This window comes from Cydia strobilella, chromosome 11, assembly GCF_947568885.1.
Source record: "Cydia strobilella chromosome 11, ilCydStro3.1, whole genome shotgun sequence".
NCBI lineage: Eukaryota > Metazoa > Arthropoda > Insecta > Lepidoptera > Tortricidae > Cydia > Cydia strobilella.
Genome location: NC_086051.1, coordinates 14,432,726 through 14,455,496, shown reverse-complemented (window position 1 = coordinate 14,455,496; position 22,771 = coordinate 14,432,726).

Genomic DNA, 22,771 nt, shown 5'->3' with positions numbered 1-22,771 from the left:
TTGAACCTGCGACCTCCGGATTGAAAGTCACACGCACTTACCGCTAGACCACCAGCGCTCTTGGATAGAGCGGTATTGTCATAGTAAATTTTGTAGCCACAATAAATTCGCTGCCATCTATCGATACACGATTAAAACTAAAACTAAAAATATCAAAAAATGTATTTATAAATGGATATATGACTTTTTTATTTACATTAATTATTTTTATTACAGTTAAGCGGAGAAATATTGCATATTTTGGACATCTACATAGACATGAAAAGTATAATCTGTTGAAAGTTATAATAGAAGGAAAAATAGAGGGAAAACGGGGAAGGGGAAGAAGGAGGATGAACTGGCTCGATAACATCAAACAATGGACAAACATCAAGGACGCGGCCACGCTAACAAGACTGGCCAAGAGTAGAAAAGACTTTGCAAAGGTGGCCACCGACGCCCGCTAGGGCATGGTAGCAGAAGAAGAAGAATTATTTTTATATGATTTTGACCCCGTGTTCTTTCACTGATATGCGTTAAAATTGTTAAATAACAAACGAAACCGTCATCGCCAATCTGTTTGAGAACCAAATTTTCTTGATTTTCGAGGCACGTTTTTTTCCATAGACCTTATCCATCTGATACGGAGTTACATAGTCTTTGTTACAAATAAATGAGCATGAGTATGCGTATGAGTATGAGTACTCGCGACTTAAACACCAACTTCACGAGCGTGAGAAGCGAGTAGTTTTAGTTTATCTGTGACTGCGTTTGCGCACCGTTGTGAACACATCTATGTCATATCCTATTTGCCTTAGTTTTTTAAACAAGGCCGATACCGCTAGCAAAACATCATTAACTAGTGTATGCATGAAAGTCGTTAAATTGGCGTGTCGTAGGCGTACTTATGTCAAGAAATATATTTGGTTTCTTTTGTTTGAACGCATAGGTATGGTAATACAGGTTGGAAAAAACTAATGTGTCCTGGATGGGAAAGTGCCTTAACCTTAAGTTATTATTAGTTAGTTATTCTTTTATTTATTTTTAATACTTAAGGGGCCCACTGACTATCAGTCCGCCGGACGATATCGACCTGTCAGTTGTTCGGAACTGTCAAATTTTTGTTCTAACTGACAGGCCGATATCGTCCGGCGGACTGATAGTCAGTGGGCTCCTTTAAACCAAACTGCATTCAAAGATTTTTTTAGGATTCCGTACCCAAACGATAAAAACGGGACCCTATTACTAAGACTTCGCTGTCTGTCCGTATGTCTGTCTGTCTCTGTCTGTCTGTCTGTCTGTCCGTCTCTCACCAGGTTGTATCTCATGAACCGTGATAACTAGAGACTTGAAATTTTCACAGATGATGTATTTCTGTTGCCACGGCGGAACCGGTCCCAATTTCTCGTTGCGTTAACATTGCGTAACCTAGGTTACGTTTCAGGACATGACATAGGCAGGAAGCGATTAGAATACCCGCTACATTTGGGAATCAAATTGCATCGCCTTTGTCGAACAGAGCGTGGCAAAGCTTTGTGCACGTTCTTGAGCAAACATTTTGTGTACGATACAGGGTTGAAACAGAGGCTCTGAGTGCAGGTTACCCACCGCTGGTTAGAGGAAAGGTTTTACCGTATTTGCCACTACCATGCAGGTAACGCGCAAACTAATGATTGGTTTTTAGGGTTCCGTACCTAAAGGGTAAAAACGGGACCCTATTACTAAGACTCTGCTGTCCGTCTGTCTGTCTGTCTGTCTGTCTGTCTGTCTGTCACCAGGCTGTATCTCATAAACCGTGATAGCTAGACAGTTGAAATCACAGATGATGTATTTCTGTTGCCACTATAACAACAAATACTAAAAACAGAATAAAATAAGAATTCAAGTGGGGTTCCCATACAACAAACGTGTTTTTTTTTGCCGTGACTCAATATACATACCTATAGGTACCTATATAAACGGGTCACTCGCGGTTTTGAAGTCAATAAATGCTCGAGTTTTTTTCTTTCCATAACGAGGCGCTTTATCGAGAGCAATTAGTGTTCCTCGTTGAGAATTTTCGTATATGTATAAGTTTATATTATATCTTGGCTAAAATTACAAAATCCAAATTATCATGATTTAAGTCCTCATAATTAAATAAAATATGACTGCCTTTAAACATGTCTGCATTCATAGTCTTATTGATATATGGCTTTTTATATGATCCAATCCATGGAGACTGTATAAAGGAGCCAAATCTCTATGTATGAAAAGTGTCCATCAAAAAACAGTAATTAGGCGGCGCCACCATACACCGAAATACTACCAAAAACAACCTACGTAATATGGTCGGGTTATTTGTTGCCTAATATGGTTCATGTTATACTCATGTCCCAGAGCCTAACTAGCGCCACCCGGAGAGATTAGGAACTATTATTTAAAGCTTAACGCGGTCACTTTTACAACAATTCTGCCATAAGAGATTGCGATCCTTTCTATACCATCCATAATCCAATCTAATACATGGCTGTCAAGTTTTTATTCGAGAATTTCCAAGTTCATTGCACTTCATATGTGATGACAACTGCCTCGCGTGACACCCCCGCTGGGCGACGGAATTCTAAAAAATAATAAATTAAATAAAACATTGTACCTAGTTCACTATGCTAATACGCTCGCGTGCAAAATTTTAAGTTAATTTGATATCATTTCGCGACATATGTGTAAGATATAATACCATCAAACTAGCCAACTTTGCCCGCTTTTATGGTATAAAACACGATTTTCTAAGAAAATCTATGAAAGGCCTATATGCCTTGCCATTTTGATGATTCGCATCATTTGATTTGGAGATTTTTTAAATCTATTAATAACGGGTCACTCACGTGTTTTAGGTCGAAAACACTCGACATGTTTCACTCCGTACCGAGGAGCGTCATCAGGAGCTTGCGTCGACGGTGACGGACCGGCGCAGACCTAATATGTCTGTGTCTCACGGAAGTTTTGTTATTAAATTTTTTTAAATCATTGTGTAACCCACTTTTTTTGCAATTTGTATGGCGGGTTGGCGGGCAAAGTCTCCTCAAGTTTTTGCCAACATTGCCCACGTCAATTACGTATGGAAATACAGCTCGTTGGGTGTGGAAACAAGGATTACTTCAAGATATAACGGGTGATGCTAACGTTCCCTTCAAACATATTAAAATTAACTACGTATTTAGATTTTGCCAGCAAAAAATTACCATTATTTGACATAGTGTTGATTTTAATATTTGACAATCTTGTACATTCTAGACCTGTGTTTTTAACTACTACGACGTCATTATGACAGTAATGCATGACATGACAAACGATAAAAGCGCAACCATCCTATTTCTATGCCCTAGACAATGCATGTCATGTAACTCATAGACCATGTAACATGTAAGCCCTATAAAATAGTAACATTAACCTTTTCGTAAAATGTCTCAATCGACTAATAACGGCTTCGTTGAACATTGACGTGTTGATTAGCGTTAACGCCGTACGTGACGCTTTTACCAGACTAACGCCAAAGACTAGTAAATATTATAAACAGGAATCTTTATTTTAGGCACGTAACTTACGAGTCCTCGATAAGCTCGGCCGTATTTCACCTTCCCATACAAACGGAGTTTCGTTCTCATTTTAAATCTACGTGTTGGATTGTAATGAAACTTTGCACATACAATGACATGTATGTTCACTTTCTAGTTTCTAGCGAGACCGCTAAAAACAACATTCGCGGCTCCTTAAGTTTCTTAAAACTGGCGATTTCTACTGCGCATTCATCTTAAGTTTGCCGCCAACTGGGCGAGTCATAAATGTGGATAGATATCAATTATTTTGATCGTCACGAAAGGTCTTGTAGCGTTCTAAAAACCCTTTACTATTAACCAATAAAGTGGTGAAATTAGTACTAACACACTACGTGAAACAATTAGTGGCTATATTAAATGGCAGCAGTGTTAATCTGATAAGAACTCTGTTTACTTACAAATAAGGTCTCTTTTGTACTTGTTTGTTTTACATATAAGATCATTTTTAATAAAGCTATCCTTATTTGACCTTTTGGTCAAACATGCAATAATTACCAGGTAATAGGTTATTGCTGTTATTGGCTCTTAATTTGTTTTAACCTTCTTAAGACCCTAAAAACAAATTTTTGTACATATCCCACAATCTATTTTGAACTTTTGTTGTGTAACTCACGTCACGCTTGTCACTTTCTCAAGTCGAATAGGGCCCTAGAAAAGTAATAGGTACATTCGCTCTCCTGTAATGAGCTAACAAAGTTTTGAGTGTATGGTTCCAAATTCAAAAACAATTACTTCTGAGTCTCAGGAGGTCAGTATATATGGTTGAGATAAGATGAAATTAATTTGTTCATGTCCAGGGCCTGACACTGATAGAGAAAGATAGTCTTATTGCGATTCCTATAAGAGGAAAGAGAAAATAGTGCCATGCTTTGTCCTTATCACCGACCGGGTGGCATCATAGGTAGGAGGCGATGGCGAAATACCGAAATTTATAAGAGTGAAAGAGAAAAAATCCTATGCTGCCCATATTTTATGTGAATATTCTTTCTTTTACCCCCGCGTCGTCGGTGGCGCGTCTTTAACTACTTGTAAATACTATGTCTATGGTTCATGTAGAATTCATTAGATCACTTTTGCATCGCCAATATCTAAATTTTATCGCACATTTACAACAACGAATATGTTCATGAAATGAAGATAACAATAAAATTGTTGATTGAAAACATCGAAACTTAAATAGTATATGGAAATAGTCACGAGATTTTTTTTTCGTTTGGCGTTTGTCGATGTATGATTGTTATATTGGCTCGGTCCCCAGATAAGGTCCTGGTAGACCTTATCTGGGATGAGTGTGGTTCTTGTTGTAGCCCCTCGTTATAGAGCGAAACATGTCGAGCAATCTTTGACTTGGAAAACATGAGTGACCCGTTTAAATTCTCATTTTAAAACTACGTGTTGGATTGTAATGAAACTTTGCACACACTAATGAGGTATATCTAGGTCTATAATTAGTTTGTATAGCTCCAGTTTATAAAACAAATCAAATAGAGCAAACGCAAGTTTTGTATGAAAAACTTAAATCGCTATTTTTTTTAACTATGGTATCTGGAGATACATAAACTAATAAAATTAGTCTAACTACAGGCATATACCTTTTCTGATTTAAACTTTCACGATTTTTACTCATTATTATTTACAACGACGGGACTTAATCGCGTAAAATAAGTATTAAACCCACCTCCGACGTTTCGAGGACGGCGTTGTCCCCGTGGTCTCGGAGAAGACTGGCTAAAGTTGACATCAACATCTTCTAGGCGCGCGAGTTTTTCGAACTACCCGCACTTGGTCTTGTTTATTAACTTGAACGTTTTGCGCACTAGGGATGTTACCGGGTCGACACACAACACTCACAATATTCGATTTTTCAACTTTCGATATTTGGTTTCGCTTACACTTACTAATGACTGGGTTCCATGTGGATGAGATCTTAAAACCTTCGTCTCGATTGAACGTGATTGGTCGAGTCGACGGAACCCTGACGCATACTGTATACAGGAAGCCAACTCACACGGATAGGTATTTGAGCGCTTTTTCTCACCACCATCCCCGACACTTACAATCAGTTGTCAGCTCGCTGGTGAACAGAGCACAAGATCTGTGTGACCCTGAATATTTAAAGAGCGAGATGTCGCATATTCAGGAGGTACTTAGGTGGAACGGGTATAAGGTGAGAAAGTGGCAACCCAGACGAAAAGCAAGAGTGAAGCGTCCTGATGTCTCCAGGCCACCGGCATTTTTACCTTATGTGAAAGGAATAACGGATAAGGTTGGCACAGTACTTGAGAGGTACTCTATAAAGACGGTATACACTCCTTTATCCAAAATTGCAGGAAACCTGAGGTCACCGAAGGACGTTATCCCGTTCCAGTCACCTGGCGTTTATAAGATCGATTGCAGTTGTGGTAGTTCCTACATCGGGGAAACGAAACGTACCATTGCGGAGCGAGTTAAGGAACATATCGCAGCTGTCAAGAACCGTCAGGTGAACAAGTCTGCTGTTGCTGAGCATTTACTAGAGTCAGGGCCAAACCACTGGATTGAGCTTCACAACCCTAGAATACTTTCTACAGATCGTGGGTTTTATAGTAGAAAAATCCGTGAAGCCATTGAAATCAAGAAACATAGAAATTTCAATCGAGACGAAGGTTTTAAGATCTCATCCACATGGAACCCAGTCATTAGTAAGTGTAAGCGAAACCAAATATCGAAAGTTGAAAAATCGAATATTGTGAGTGTTGTGTGTCGACCCGGTAACATCCCTAGTGCGCAAAACGTTCAAGTTAATAAACAAGACCAAGTGCGGGTAGTTCGAAAAACTCGCGCGCCTAGAAGATGTTGATGTCAACTTTAGCCAGTCTTCTCCGAGACCACGGGGACAACGCCGTCCTCGAAACGTCGGAGGTGGGTTTAATACTTATTTTACGCGATTAAGTCCCTTCGTTGTAAATAATAATATACCTTTTCTTCCGCGTACCGGAAGACGAACTGCCGGTAGGCCTCCAACGAGATGGAGCGACGACCTGGTTCAGGTCGCGGGAATTCGATGGATGCGAGCGGCACAGGATCGGTCGGAGTGGCGAGCCTTGGGGTAGGCCTATGTCCAGCAGTGGACGTCTATCCGCTGACATGATGATGATGATGATGATGACCTTATCCTATTGTAAGTACAAAGTTTCGGAGCAATCTAGCTAGTCGTTTTAAAATGAGAGCGTAACTACATTTGTATGGAGAACCGAGCTTGCTGCGGACTCTTAATATTTATATTTAATATGTCTGAATCTGACGGAAGTTTGTTATTAAAATTATTAATTGATAACTGTCCAAGATCGGAAACAATTTCAACCGTCCATACCATATTTACGTCTTCCTCTTCCCCCATAAATTAATTAAAAAGCCGTTGTTCCTTAGTTTCGTCGACATAATAATGACGAAAACGCATTCCTCACATTTTACAAGTCGGTCAAGATGTTATTAACGAAAAACATGCATTTAACCCTAAACTTAAAAAGGTGGTAACTGCCATTGGGAGACGAATAATTTACAACATTCTATGAGTTACAATATAATGATAGGGAATCACACACCCCTAAATCAGAAAGATCATAACTGCCATTGGGAGACGAATAACTTACAACATTTTATGAGTTATAATTGATCGTTAACGTTTATGAAATATATTACGGGACAATACAATTAATCAGTTCGTTTTGAAATTATTTGGATTCTTGAAATTTTTGAGGAACAGTTATTTTAGGTGTGGTAATGTTTTATTATAGGAAGTTTGCTTTGGTGTCCAGATAAGATGGATACGAGATGAACAGATAGATAAACTAACCGAACCTTCATTCTACTTCAAACCCATATTAGTACCGTATCTGTATCAATGGTCATACACAATGTATCGACTGACGTTGGCTATTTTGACGTTACGTCATTTGACGTTCCCCTCCGCCGCAAAAATTGGCAGACTTTTTTATGCAACAAATTACAGACAAGGCGTCCCGTTGTTTATATACTCCAAGTACACACCGGTGCGTGGGTAACAAAAAACAAGAATAAATTATGTAGCTTGTTTAGACGTGTTTTTAATTTCGTCGCATTGCATGTTCTGTCCCTCACGGGCACACTACGCATCTACAGAAAATCCTATATTCTATGTCCAAACCCCTTTCAACAAATTATCCACGGAATTTTTTAATTGGCAATTCAAAAATCGAAAGAAACTAATTTCTATCTTCTTTAACACCAGCGGGCTTAGCACGGTAGCATTTTTATCGCCTGTCACCATGCCTGTCACGTTCTAACAAGTATGTAAGTGCGAAAGTGACAGGCATAGTGATAGGTGCATAATGCAACCGTGCTAAGCCCGCAGGTGAATATGGTTATTGCTCGCCATTATAGCCCGTGTTGTAGTTTTTGTGGCACGTCAATTTGGGGAGGCGGCGATGGTGTCAAAATTGCCCGAGACAGGAACACCTGTTGCTTTGTTTAACCGGACCAAGCTAACTCTGCATAGCATTTGTGAATGACCAAGTGTGGCTATAGAATAGAATAGAATAACATTCATGTGTATAACAAACACATTTTATTATTATTTTATCGCGCCGAAAATTAAATATAAAACTATGAATTTATTGTAAATAATTCTATGGTCAAAAGACTAGTTTTTAGGGTTCCGTATCCAATGGGTAAAAAACGGGACCCTATTACTAAGACTCCGCTGTCCGTCTGTCCGTCTGTCCGTCTGTCTGTCACCAGGCTGTATCTTATGAACCGTGATAGGTGGACAGTTGAAATGTTTACAGATGATGTATTTCTGTTGCCGCTATAACAGTAAATACTAAAAACGGAATAAAATAAATATTTAAGTGGGGCTCCCATACAACAAACGTGATTTTTTGCCGTTTTTTGCGTAATGGTACGGAACCCTTCGTGCGCGAGTCCGACTCGCACTTGGCCGGTTTTTCAATTGCACGATACTGGCGAGTCGTGAGTTCACTGTTCCGGGCGAAGAACTTGAGAATTACCTAGTACTTAAGGGTCCCCGGCAAGCTCGGTGCTCTATACAAACGTAGTTACGCTCTCATTTTAAAACGAGTAGCTAGTTTGCTATGAAACTTTGAACTTACAATAGGATAAGGTATATCTATGTCTGTAATTAGTCTATGTAGCTTCAGATACCATAGTTAAAAAAATACAGCGAATTTAAATTTTTTATGCAAAACTTGTTTTTGCTCTATTTCATTTGTTTTATAAACTGGAGCTATATAAACTAATTACAGACCTAGATATACCTCATGTCCTTGTATGTGCAAAGTTTCATTACAATCCAACGTAGTTTTAAAATGAGAACGAAACTCAGTTTGTATGGGAAGGTGAAATTCAGCCGAGCTTGCCGGGGACTTGTAAGTTACATTTAAAAAAATTGCATCTATGTAAACTAGAATGACCGGTTGTTTTACAAACTAAACTTTTTCATAAAATATTCCTGTAGCATTTATATTACTTATTTTAGTACCTACTAGCACAGACCATGTTGCAACTAGACTCCGAAAATCCGTACTTCGCGTGTCCTTTTAGTAGGTATATATGCTATGCACTCATTCGGTCGCTCCGCTCTAACTAATGAAATAGAGTGGCTTGTGAGGTCCTAGGGGTAAAGTGGCATGAAGGAGCCAGGTTTTAAAAGAGCCACTTGCAGTACGCTGGTAATTTCAGAACTAGTTTTCTATGAGTTGTTTTTAAGCGACAACACAAATTTCCCGTTAGCGTCGAACATTTGACTCACACAATATTTGCTTTCCTTCATGCCACTTCTGCCTATTTCGTTTTTTAAATGATATAATGAAAAGGCTAGTCAACATCAGTGGTGTCCGAAGACCTGGCAGTTTCCTTTTTATCCTGGAAATGCTGCCAGCACCGAAAATGCTGGCAGCATCACGTCAATGGAGCCCATTATTTTAGTTCTGTTTGATAGATAACGTTTGTTATATTTTTTATTATCTTTCTTTTATCCTGTAAATATTTTATTTTTCATACCAAATGCATCTTCCTATTCATAAATGACCTATTCTCGTGACGTCATGGTAGGAACTAAAAAACCGGCCAAGTGCGAGTCGGACTCGCCCACCGAGGGTACTTATACTGGACCGTACTTTTTAGTATTTGTTATTAATACATCATCATCTGTGAACATTTCAACTGTCTAGCTATCACGGTTTATCATTCATGAGATACAGCCTCGTGAGACAGACGGACAGACGGACAGATGGACAGCGGAGTCTTAGTAATAGGGTCACGTTTTTACCCTTTGGGTACGGAACCCTAAATATCAACAACATTTGTTTCGAAGGTGCTTACGGTATCTAGTTTACTCCATGGTCTGTGTACTATCAGGATCTTTGAATCTGATATGTGTGCCTAATAACCACCCACGGCGGATCAGAACACTCAAAGGTTATGTTGCAATGCAGGTTTTAGCTTGTATTTTATATTTTTACTGTTATGGCATACATTGAACGTTGGTTGGTATGTTTACTTAGTAATATGAGTAAGAAGATAAATATAAAGACTGTACCGTAAAACCACGTTCAGTACCACAAGTTCAGTATCCACAAGTTCAATACATAATTAAGTAAAAATAGTTATGTACTTTTTAGGGTATTTAGAACAATACGGTTTCACTCACTATTATTTTTAGTCGCTTTTGGCGACAAATTTCGGATTCTTCGGGAATATGCCTCACGATTGTTTAATTTCGATTACTTTTTAGGGTTCCGTACCCAAAGGGCAAAAACGGGACCCTATTACTAAGACTCCGCTGTCTGTCTGTTTGTCCGTCTGTCACCAGGCTGTATCTCATGAACCGTGCTACCTAGACAGTTGAAATTTTCACAGATGATGTATTTCTGTTGCCGCTATAACAACAAATACCAAATACAAAATAAAATAAATATTTAAGTGCGGCTCCCATAAATCAAACGTGATTTCTTTGCCGTTTTTTGCGTAATGGTACGGAACCCTTTAGTGCGCGAGTCCGACTCGCACTTGGCTGGTTTTTTGGATTGGTCTGTTTTTTTTTTGCCATATTTGAAATTTGAATACCCCAACGAAGATATTCGAGTTAATGTTGGACTATTGTTAGAGGCTTCTGGAATATAAATGGGTGATCTTACGAAATTTAAACAATGAGAGCGGGTGATTGACATTTGCGGCAGCAATACAGCTGCAGTAATGCTGGCGTAGTCTGAATTCGAACGGTACCTTTACGTGGGAGTTTCTTTATACATACCTTTTTCTTTTCTTTGGCCGGAAAGCGTCAACTTTCGGCCCGCTGCGCTAAACGAAGTTGCCGCTTTACGGCTCCGTCGAACAAATATTTCAAAACACTATTGCGATATTGGCTAATGCATCCTGTTCTCCAAACTTTATAAGTACGTAAGTCATTAAATAGTTTGATTATTTAGTGTCATATTTATCTGTATTATATTTGCACCTTTTTTATTAATTTACGCATTCTGGTGTTTTTCACGCTTTACAAGTGCGTAGTTAAATGGTTTAGGTATTTTAATTATAAGTGTCATAAAATTAATATAATTTTATTTATAAAAAACACATTCTGTCCTATATTTGCACCGATAACCACCACCGTTATTAATTTAATTAAGCATTCCAACTGCCGTTTACCTACAATCCTACCACACCACTCTCGACCGAATGTTACATTTAAAAACATTCAATTTTCTACTTTATGTCCGCGCAATAAAGTACAAGTTCAAACTAGTTTTAAAATGTCACATACAGGTGTTATAATGAGCACCGTAATTCAATAAACAATTTAAGATGACAATTATTTTACTAGCGAGCTAACTATAACTGGTTATCAATTACTGTGAATAGAGGTCGTTAAGCGCAGAGGTCCTATTCGACTTGTCAAGATGACGAGTCGAGTAATGATTCTCTTGTGTGCTTTGAGACAAGGTAAAGTCAGTCATTTTAGCACTGATGGCTTTCACGCCGTGAGAAGTAAGAGCAGAACGCCTCTGCTCTCTCTGGCTGGCTCTGCTGTGTCTCTGTGTGTGTGCTGTATGTGTGTGTGTGTCTGTGTGTGTGTGTGTGTGTGTGTGTGTGTGTGCTGTGCTGTCTGTGTGCCGTGTGGCGTCTCTGCTGAACAGAGTGCGCGGCAGCTCCAACACCATCCTAAGCATATTCGCTGAGCGCTTGGACTGCCCCATGACATGACAAAACACTGGGTAGAAATTATCACTTGCTAATAATAATGTGTAATTTATATAATATATAATTGATTAATGTATAGATGGTGCTGGTCGAAGTGCAGGCAGGCCGAAAAGGAGATGGCGGGACGACTTGGACGCATTTTATCCGGATTGGCGGAAAACTACAAACGACAGGGTCGTGTGGAGGAAACGAGGGGAAGCCTTTGCTCAGCAGTGGGACACTAAATTAGGCAAAAAAAAAATTTGCTTTGTAGCATCGTAATCGTGTTTCCCTTTTAATGTATTTTATTTTTATTATTTTGTAATGTGATGTCATATGGGTTTTCAAGACCTAAAATAAATAATTTGAAAGTCGAACAAGCCCCTAGGACTTATTTTTGACTACCGTAAAACAACCCAAGTATTAACTGAAATAAATACTGAATATTTTCATAGAAAATAATTTAATTTGCTCTTAGAGTACCCAAGTATTGTCCAAAAACTTCCAAATATTGTCCAAACTAACTCGAATATCTTCATTCAGAGGTAACTATTATTTAAACGTCGTAGTTCTATGACAACTGTATAAAGGATGATTCATGTTAGACCGGACCGTGTCCGGGCCGGAGCTTCCGGCGCTTACTTTTCTATGACATGATTGACATGACAGGTGATCACGTGATGTTTTCCATAGAAAACGAAGCGCCGGAAGCTCCGGCCCGGACACGGCCTAGTCTAACGTGAGTCATCCAAACAGAAAAATAACTGTTCAACAGTCAGTCGGGCACGGCAAATAATTGCACCTATTTTTGTTGGTAGCCTGTAAAAAACGTTGTTGGCATTAAAGGTATTGGATTTTAATTTCGTAGGAGGAAAATGTCCAGAATCTCAAAATTGTTTTCAAGCTGGTCCAATACATACAACAATTTAACAGAAACAAAATATATCTTTGATACACAAACACAACGCTTTGTAAAATTATTAACAAGATGCATATATATCTATTTAAAAAAATTGTAAACCTGTTTTTGGGCCAACCTATGAACGTTATCCCAGCTTATTTCGTATCTATAAACAAACGAATAAAATAAACCATTTGAAATTCGAATTCAAAGATTACTTCATCCGACTAGATACGACAAAAGCCGAAGCAGGGATCGTAACACGTCGTATCCATTGATAAAGCCTCTCGTAACTTTCTTTTAATTAGACTATTATCTGTTAAAATAAACCAACCAATATATACACCTGTTTCAATAAATTTGAGATCCATACAATAGTGTAAAAAAAGCAGGTGCGCATGTCCGCACCTTGTGTTTTTTTAACTGTCCGTTAAATTTTAAAACGACGTTTTTTCGGTTTTCGAATACCGTGAAGGGATGACGTATCTATTAATTTGATGAGACGATGCTCGTTTTGATAATTCGTACTTTTTAATTTTAATTTGCCAAATGGGTCCAATGTAGTCTAAACTAAACCTTACAGCTCCTTGTATAGGACTCAAAATAATAATTACATTTCGCTCGCTTTACTTTTGTTTCGAACCATAATTCGAATTGGCGTATTGTAAAATTGAATGTAATGAAATAAGATAGTTTAAGGACGTATTTTTTTCTGGGATAGGGTCATTTGGGGTACTTGGGAGACACTTGTAAAAAAAACCGGCCAAGTGCGAGTCGGACTCGCACACGAAAGGTTCCTTACCATTACGCAAAATACGGCAAAAAATCACGTTTGTTGTGGTGCCCCACATATATTTATTTTATTCTGTTTTTAGTATTTGTTATTATAGCGGCAACAGAAATACATCATCTGTGAAAATTTCAACTCTCTAGCTATCACGATTCACGGTTCATGAGATACAGTCTGGTGACGGACGGACAGACAGACAGACAGACAGACAGCGGAGTCTTAGTAATAGGGTCCCGTTTTTACCCCTTGTGTACGGAACCCTAATAAGACTAAGTTTTTAACACTAGAAAAAAACTTATTGGGTATATTTCATTCCTAATCCATTTAAAAAGAAGTCTAACATACAAGGCTTATTTTTGAATGAAATAGCAATGAAGTAGATAGATTCTATAAACTGAAATTTCATTGTGACATTTCAGCTGGCAGATCACATACTTATCCATTTTATAACAAGAAATTGCTATCTGAATAGGCACCCGGGTACCTTGACGCCGCCGGTCTTCAGTGGACACAATTTCATTATTACGATATAAAACGGTTTACGGTTATTACGGTTTGTGTTCTGTGTTTTGTACAATAAAGAGTTTATACATACATACACACATACATACATAATATTAAGAATTGTACTTTCACCAGTGACAGCAAGTAGGAATATACAGGGTGTCCTTAGTCCTTAGCCATTGGACAAAGCCGAAATGTACATATGCATTAGGGTATTTAGAACCAGTAGGTATACAAAGTATGATAACAACCGGTGTAGCGGTTACGAAGAAATTAACAAATTACGATTTTTTTACTTTGGAGCAGCCCTGTATGTGTTAGTAGCTCCTGAATTGTATGAAACCTTTTTCGACCTTTTTGATTATCTTTTTAGGGTTCCGTACCTCAAAAGGTAAAACGGAACCCTTATAGGATCACTCGTGCGTCTGTCTGCCTGTCTGTCTGTCCGTCTGTCACAGCCTATTTTCTCCAAAACTACTGGACCAATTAAGTTGAAATTTGGTACACATATGTAAGTTTGTGACCCACAGATGGACATGTAACGTAAACATATTAATTTTAAACACGGGGGCCACCTTTGGGGGGTAAATGAGAAAATTAAAAAATAAAGCTTGTCAAACTATATCGTCTTGCATATCAAATGAAAGAGCTCATTGTGAAAATCTCAAATATATATTTTTATTATAATTTTAAAATAAATAGTTTAGAAGTTATTCAAGAAAATAGGCAAAAAATGACCATCCCCCCTTTATCTCCGAAACTACTGGGTCAAAAATTTCGAAAAAAAATACCCAAAATAGATTTTTACCTATAGATCACCGGAAAACCTATTAGAAATGTGCAGTCAAGCGTGAGTCGGACTTAATTACTTGGTTTTTGATCCGACCCCTACGGGTTTTTTAAAGACATTTCACATAAATAATGCATTGTTTAAATTGTGTAATGTACGGAACCCTTGGAACCTGAGTCCGACTCGCACTTGGCCGGTTTTTATTTATAATAAATAATAAATAAAAAGTTGTTTATTAAAAGAAAGATTTTAAAATTACAACAGGCTCAGTGGTCCCACACTAGGCTAGGCCTGTATCGTGGTGACCGCTCTACAGATTTACTACATAACAAGTTTAGAGGTATCCTCTAAAAGTCTAAACTATTAAGAAACTAATTAGAATTCTACTACTAACTAATGAGAATGTTTATGAAACATTAAGATTCTGACTTTTTACAAATGTCATCATCATCTTCCTCGCGTTATCCCGGCATTTTGCCACGGCTCATGGGAGCCTCGGGTCCGCTTAACAACTAATCCTAAGAATTGGCGTAGGCACTAGTTTTTACGAAAGCGATTGCCATCTGACCTTCCAACCCAGAGGGGGAAACTAGGCCTTGTTAGGATTAGTCCGGTTTCCTCACGATGTTTTCCTTCACCGAAAAGCGACTGGTATAAATATCAAATGATATTCCGTACATAAGTTCCGAAAAACTCATTGGTACGAGCCGGGGGTTTGAACCCGCGACCTACGGATTGAAAGTCGCACGCTCTTACCGATTCTCCACCACCAGCGCTTCTCTTCGCTTTTTACAAATGTCATCATTACCGCAAATTTTTAAACAAATTGTCAAAAGCACTGCCAATGATTAATACAGTATATTTCTTTTTGTTGTCGATTATTGGAAATAACTTTTATTTGTTTTTTTTTTATCTTCTTATAAAAAAAATGTGACGTTTTCAACCAAAAGGTACCACATTGTCGCTTGTTGATATGGTTGATTTCTAATTGAAGCTATATGGAAATAACGCCTTACTGACAAGCGACAATAAGTACCCTTTACCCAAATATAAACTTTAGAGCATTCCCGAGGGGTAACCCTACGTGGGATTTCAGTGTTTGTATAATGGCTAAGGTCAACCTGTATATTATAATAATTACCTTTTACAATAATATAATGCCAAATAGCACGTAAGGTTTATCTGTTAGTGCTGTCTGATTGATATAAATAAATAAACAAATTAATGTTTAATTAAGTCGAACCTGGGACCTCTGGCTCGGTGAGTATTAGAGGCGTCGGTAAATCTTCGATTAGTTCGCATTTAACTAACGTTGCACAATAACTAACTTTTAAGTGTGGTCCGGTCGTATAGCCGGGCCTAAGACTGGTTAAGGCGAAGTTATCGGTTTCGGAAAGTATCTTGGTAATAGTCTAAGCCCATTCGATTTCAAGTGTACCACCGGATTGGCGATGACAAAACCGCAATCGGGAACGTAACTTGATTTCTATGCATCACGCTCGATCGTACGATCGGCATCAGATAAATCTGAGCGGCCAAGGCGCTCACAAATATCTGAACACGCCTCTAATTGTCAAGGTGTTAGGTGCGTGTTCAGATATTTTTGAGCACCGATATATCTGATGGCGACTGTATTCGCATTAATAGTGCGAGCGAGATGTATACAAAATAAATTACGTAGACGTTAGCGTATGTCAGTTTTAACACTGTCAGCGACTCATGTTACGGGTACTAGAGTATAATTCGTTTTCTCGGAGTATAATAATGATAAAAAGATAAGATTAAAGATAGTTTATTATTCAAGTAGGCATATTACTATGCGCTTATGAACGTCAAATGAAGCTACGCCGGCTCTAACCCTACACATTTAAATAAAGATTTATATTTTACAGTACATATGGTGCTACTTTCTCGCACTAGTGCGTAAAAGAGCACTTTTCGTGCATATGTCGAAAGTTTAAAGGGCCATATGTACTGTAAAACGTTGTACGACACACGTGCGAATAGGTAATTCGCAACTCGTGTCGATTTAAAACACTCCCTGCGGTCGTGTTCTTATTTATCACCACTCGTTTCGAATTTCCTATTTTCCGCACTTGTATCGTAAATAACTATTTCAAATGCACCGCCTACAATCTATTCTGCTTTGCCCTAAGGTTGACTAGTAGAGGCTTCATGGCATTAAGTCGCCTTATTTACAGTAAGTTTTCTGTTTTTCCAATAAAGCTTAGAAAATAAATCAGAGTTGGAGTATGATTAAAAGCTGACAGGAAATTAAATTCATGCAGTCGGTAAAGAACCGACTAAATTTTGCGGCATAAATAAAACATTTTTTCATCCCATTGCGTAAACTGTTAACTAAACAAGTGAAATGTTCATGATTTTTCCTCGATTCGGGCTCTCGGAGATACTGCCACTATGAGTAGTTTTACTGATATAGGAGGTAAACGAGCAGATGAATCGCCGGATGGTTATGGTTAGTAATTACCGTGGACTCCTGCAACACCAGAGGGGGTTGCAAGTCTTACGGAGTACAGTCTGGCAAAAAAAGAGTAGAAATTAAAAACTGGCAACACTGTGTAGTGTCGTCCCTTTCAAATCAATTTAAGAAAAACGGGACGAGACTACAGTGTTGCCACTTTTTAATTTGTACTCTTGTTTGCCACACTGTACGCTCATTAGTATGTGATGCGCGTCGCCTTAAGCTGCAATACGCGAACGCACATATAATAATCGTGCACAATTTACGAGCCGCGACCGCGGCCGTCTCGTAAACAGCGCGAACTCGCGAACTGCGAACTTTCACAATTGTAGGCGCGGTGATGTATGGCCAGACCAGATAGGATGGGCTAGAATTGCTAGAAATGCTAGAAAGTTACTGGACTGAGGTTTGAGACTACATAACAATAAAACAGCTTGTATTACCTAGTTTAGGATTAACAGGTCCAACAGGTGGACCGACGACCTAAGTACTAGTTCCAGACTAGTTCTTTTTTATATGCGATAGCAAACGAGCCGCCTGATATACAGGGTGGCTAAAAAATAAGTGCATTCCCGTTGCCAGGGAGGTTTTGGGATTATACTGAGCAACTTTTACTAAACAAAATCGGCCAAGTGCGAGTCGGACTCGCGCACCGAGGGTTCCGCATTTTTTAGTATTTGTTGTTATAGCGGCAACAGAAATACATCATCTGTGAAAATTTCAACTGTCTAGTTATCACGGTTCATGAGATACAGCCTGGTGACAGACAGACGGACAGACGGAAAGACGGACAGACGGGCAGACGGACAGCGGAGTCTTAGTAATAGGGTCCCCTTTTACCCTTTTGGTACGGAACCCTAAAAATTACCCCCTCCAAAGCATTAGCCACGTTGGAGATCAAAGATTTAGCGCTATAAAAGTGTTTCGTGAGAATTCAGTGCGAATTAGTATATTCTCCTGTACCAACCGTACTTATCTGCGTACAAGCACTGAAGAAGCTATCAAATGATTTATGTGCCCCTACGGCCGTTTGCCATCATCAGCAGCCCTTCCCACTGCTGGGTCACACGGGCCATGGAATGAGTTATCGACTCCTACCAATATTGGCGTATTCTTGAACGCCTATTTCAATTACATTCAGGTAGGTATAAATTTGAATGCTCTGAGACCAAGGGCCTGACACTCTTTGATAGAGAAAGATAGTCTTATTGCGATTCCTATAAGAGGAAAGAGAAAATAGTGCCATGCTTTGTCTTTATCACCGACCGGGCATTTTTTCATGGTCAGGTTATGGCATCATAGCGAGGCGATGGCGAAGTACCGAAATTTATAAGAGTGAAAGAGAAAAAGGATTGTGCTGCCATACATGAAACTGTCAATACATTAATATGTCTTTCTCTTACCCCTGGTCGCTCGGTTTCATGTCTATAACTACTTGTTTATACTATGCATAGACATATCTGATCCATATCGTTTCTAGACATAGGTTAGATGTCAGTGTCAAAAGTGACGTTTCTTCAAACAAAAATGTCACTTTTGACACTGACATATCTAATCCATATCGTTTCTAGATATATTAATTATCAAATATTAAAATCTAAAACAAACACGTACATATAAAACTAAACAAAAACACTAAAGCTAACTAAAAATTAACTACCTACATTATGTATAAACCCCATTCCGACCCCCACCCTGTCCGAACGTAACGTATATATTAATTTGACGTATCTTAAAGTTCGAATCGGGGCGTGGGTCCGGTTTTATGCAACTTTTGCCCAAGTATTGGAATGACACTATTTCAAGTGGTAAATGACTGCTACTCCTAGTTTTTACCGTATTTGCACAGGTGGTAAAGCAATGGGTGGCCACAGCACCTGGGTGGAACGCCGAAATTCAATGAATTTCATGTGGTCGTACTTAATTGGCGAACGGCGATAAAAAGTCGTCGCCTTTTGGAATCGCGCGGTAGTGGTGGGCGTTTGAGAGTCAATAGTATCGATAATTGATACTACGAGTAATACAAATTGAACGAAATTTATTTTTATCCGATATTATATATTTATTTATATAAAGATATTTTATATTAAGATTAGCTAAATCTCTCCCCATATTCAAAAATCAGCTAAAACTATACTTTCTATCTCTGCCTTAAGTTGCCATTTTATATATTGTATATATGCTTGTATAAATATATATTATATATATATATATTGTATTGTATATTTATTTGTGTGTTAGGTTTCGTTTTAATACTTATATGTATAAGTAGTAATTGTAGTATGTGTGTTTGTGTTTAATAGTCTCCATATTTAGCTCTTTGCACTACCTGTTGACTTTTGTATGAGTTCTACATTTCCTGCTACCCAAAGGTTGTCTGGAAGAGATCGCTTTTTAGCGATAAGACCGCCTGTTGTTACCTGGTTCTATTTTTTCTTTAAATATTTCCTTGTAGTTTTACATGTATGTAAAATGTATAATTTTGGTGCAATAAAGAATATTTACTTACTTACTTACTTATTTAAACTTTATTTCAGAAAATACAACAATGTTCAATTTAAGAGCCGAAAGGCATTCTCCACCAGTCAAAACAGAAAAGAAAAAAGCTTATTGAATAAAAACCTACCTGCTAATAACTGTTATATTAATATACCTAACTACTACAATATGAAACAAAAAATATATAAATATAATCAGTAATCAGTGTTTATTGCTGTCATAGGTATACAAGTTGGTACATTTTATTGGTTCAGCTATGAAACCCTGTAGGGCACTGCAATATAACTTAAATCTAACTTAATTACTATGGCTATTGGCTAATTATTAAAGCTATCCCTAATACATTGCTTATAATGACCATGCATCATATTATATTATATTATATTATATTATATTAGGTTTAAAGTTTTTCTTTTCTCGACTTTAAAAATCGGTATTAAGTCGATGTCCCGCCTTGAGACACTCAAGGAAGAGGAGCATCGGCTTCCCCAAGATATATAGTATATTATATTATATTATATTATATTAGGTTTAAAGTTTTTCTTTTCTCGACTTTAAAAATCGGTATTAAGTCGATGTCCCGCCTTGAGACACTCAAGGAAGAGGAGCATCGGCTTCCCCAATATATATAGTATTTCCTAGTACTTTAGATAAAATAGTAGTTGTATGGATGGCTGCTTGCTTTTGTAAAATGTGTATGTTTATTTGTGCATCTAGTTTGTCTATATATCTGTGTAAGTTTTTGGGTACAATACCGGTGGCTCCTATTATCTCGTTACTTCTGTTCTTAGTAGGTGATATTTGCTCAGTTTTTCCACCTCTTTTGGTCCTATGTTGTAGTCTGATGGAACAGTAATATCTATTAAGTATATGTGCTTTTGTATTTTATTTATGTATATAATATCTGGTCTATTGTGAGCTACTGTTACGTCTGTTTGAACCGGTATCTCCCACATTAGCTTTGCAGTATCGTTTTCTATTACCTGTGATTGCGTTAAAGTTTCTTATTATATTATATTATATTATATTATATTATATTATATTATATTATATTATATTATATTATATTATATTATATTATATTATATTATATTATATTATATTATATTATATTATATTATATTATATTATATTATATTATATTATATTATATTATATTATATTATATTATATTATATTATATTATATTATATTATATTATATTATATTATATTAGGTTTAAAGTTTTTCTTTTCTCGACTTTAAAAATCGGTATTAAGTCGATGTCCCGCCTTGAGACACTCAAGGAAGAGGAGCATCGGCTTCCCCAATATATATAGTATTTCCTAGTACTTTAGATAAAATAGTAGTTGTATGGATGGCTGCTTGCTTTTGTAAAATGTGTATGTTTATTTGTGCATCTAGTTTGTCTATATATCTGTGTAAGTTTTTGGCTACAATACCGGTGGCTCCTATTACTATCGGGATTACTGTGGCAGGCATTTTCCATAATCTCGTTACTTCTGTTCTTAGTAGGTGATATTTGCTCACTTGATATTTGATATTTGGTCCTAAGAGCGCGGATTTGAGATCGACCTAGGTACCTACTAGTAGACGCGTCTTCGATTGCGGCGCGAACATTTGATTTAAGTACCTATTCATTACTATATCGGCGGTTAGTTCGGTTTTTAGTAGATTTATCTAAGATTGTTGTTAAGTAGGTAATATAGTGCTTTCGGTGCATATTTAATTCATAGGTATTGGTATTGTTATTACGGCGTGCCTGTTGTGTTGTGAAAAGTTTTATGATTCAAATGACGCGGGAAAACGCCGCCCTTGCGCCGATCGCGCGACAGTCACGCCACTCTCCGGTGAGCTCCGCCCGTGGCTAAAAAGGGAATCAAGTCGCAAGAGAAAACAAAATACGGGCGGCACGTTTTTGCTGTCGCGCTGTAATAAAAACTGTTTTATTGTGAAAATGCTGTACATTTGACCTGTGGCGGTTCTGTGTTTGTGTAAAAGGTGTTAAGGAACTCGGAACATTAAATTTAAGAGCCAACGAGAGCGGGGGCTCTGCCCCATGCCCCATTGAAGCCGGCTTCGAGGCGGTTAGCAACAGGTAATTACCTTGTTATTTGTTTGTGTAGTTGATGATGTGTATTTGCCTGAACATGGGGTTTATGATAGTATAGTTATTAACATAATTTTTGGTTATTATATTATATTATATTATATTATATTATATTATATTATATTATATTATATTATATTATATTATATTATATTATATTATATTATATTATATTATATTATATTATATTATATTATATTATATTATATTATATTATATTATATTATATTATATTATATACATCTTTCAAACGGTTACAAATATTTTTAACTTGCGATATCAAAACTACTATACTATACATGTTTTGTCACAAAGAAATGCAAATATTTAAAATGTCATGTGTATTGCATGCTCAGATTACCTACTCTATTACAGATGTATATCATTGAGATATTCTTGAACAGTATAATATGCCTTAGAGGCTAAAAAGGTATACAATGCAGTTTTAAATTCTTTAATGTTTTCTAGTTTTAGGATGCTTAATGGTAAGTTATTAAATATTCGGGGCGTCATACCAATTATGCTTTTAGACACAAAGGCGGTTCTGGATGACTTATAATTATTTTTTTCCTGATGACGCAGGCTATTGTATTTTGTAAATTTATTCATATTACATTTGACATAGGTTGCTATTTCATACACATATAAACAAGGGACTGTCAGTATTTTATAATGATGGGTTGTCCGTAGATCAAGTTATTAATATACAAAAGCTTTAAATTCTTAGTTGAATTCATTTCACTAGTGTGTGTTTTGTAAATTGCCAGCCTACTTACGAGCATTATTTTAAATTCATGTGCAAATATACCAACCATAAAAAAAATGTGTTATATTTTAGTTCTTGTCTTAGGAAATCGTATCTTATTTGTTTAATTAGTTAATGATATGTTCTCCACCGCG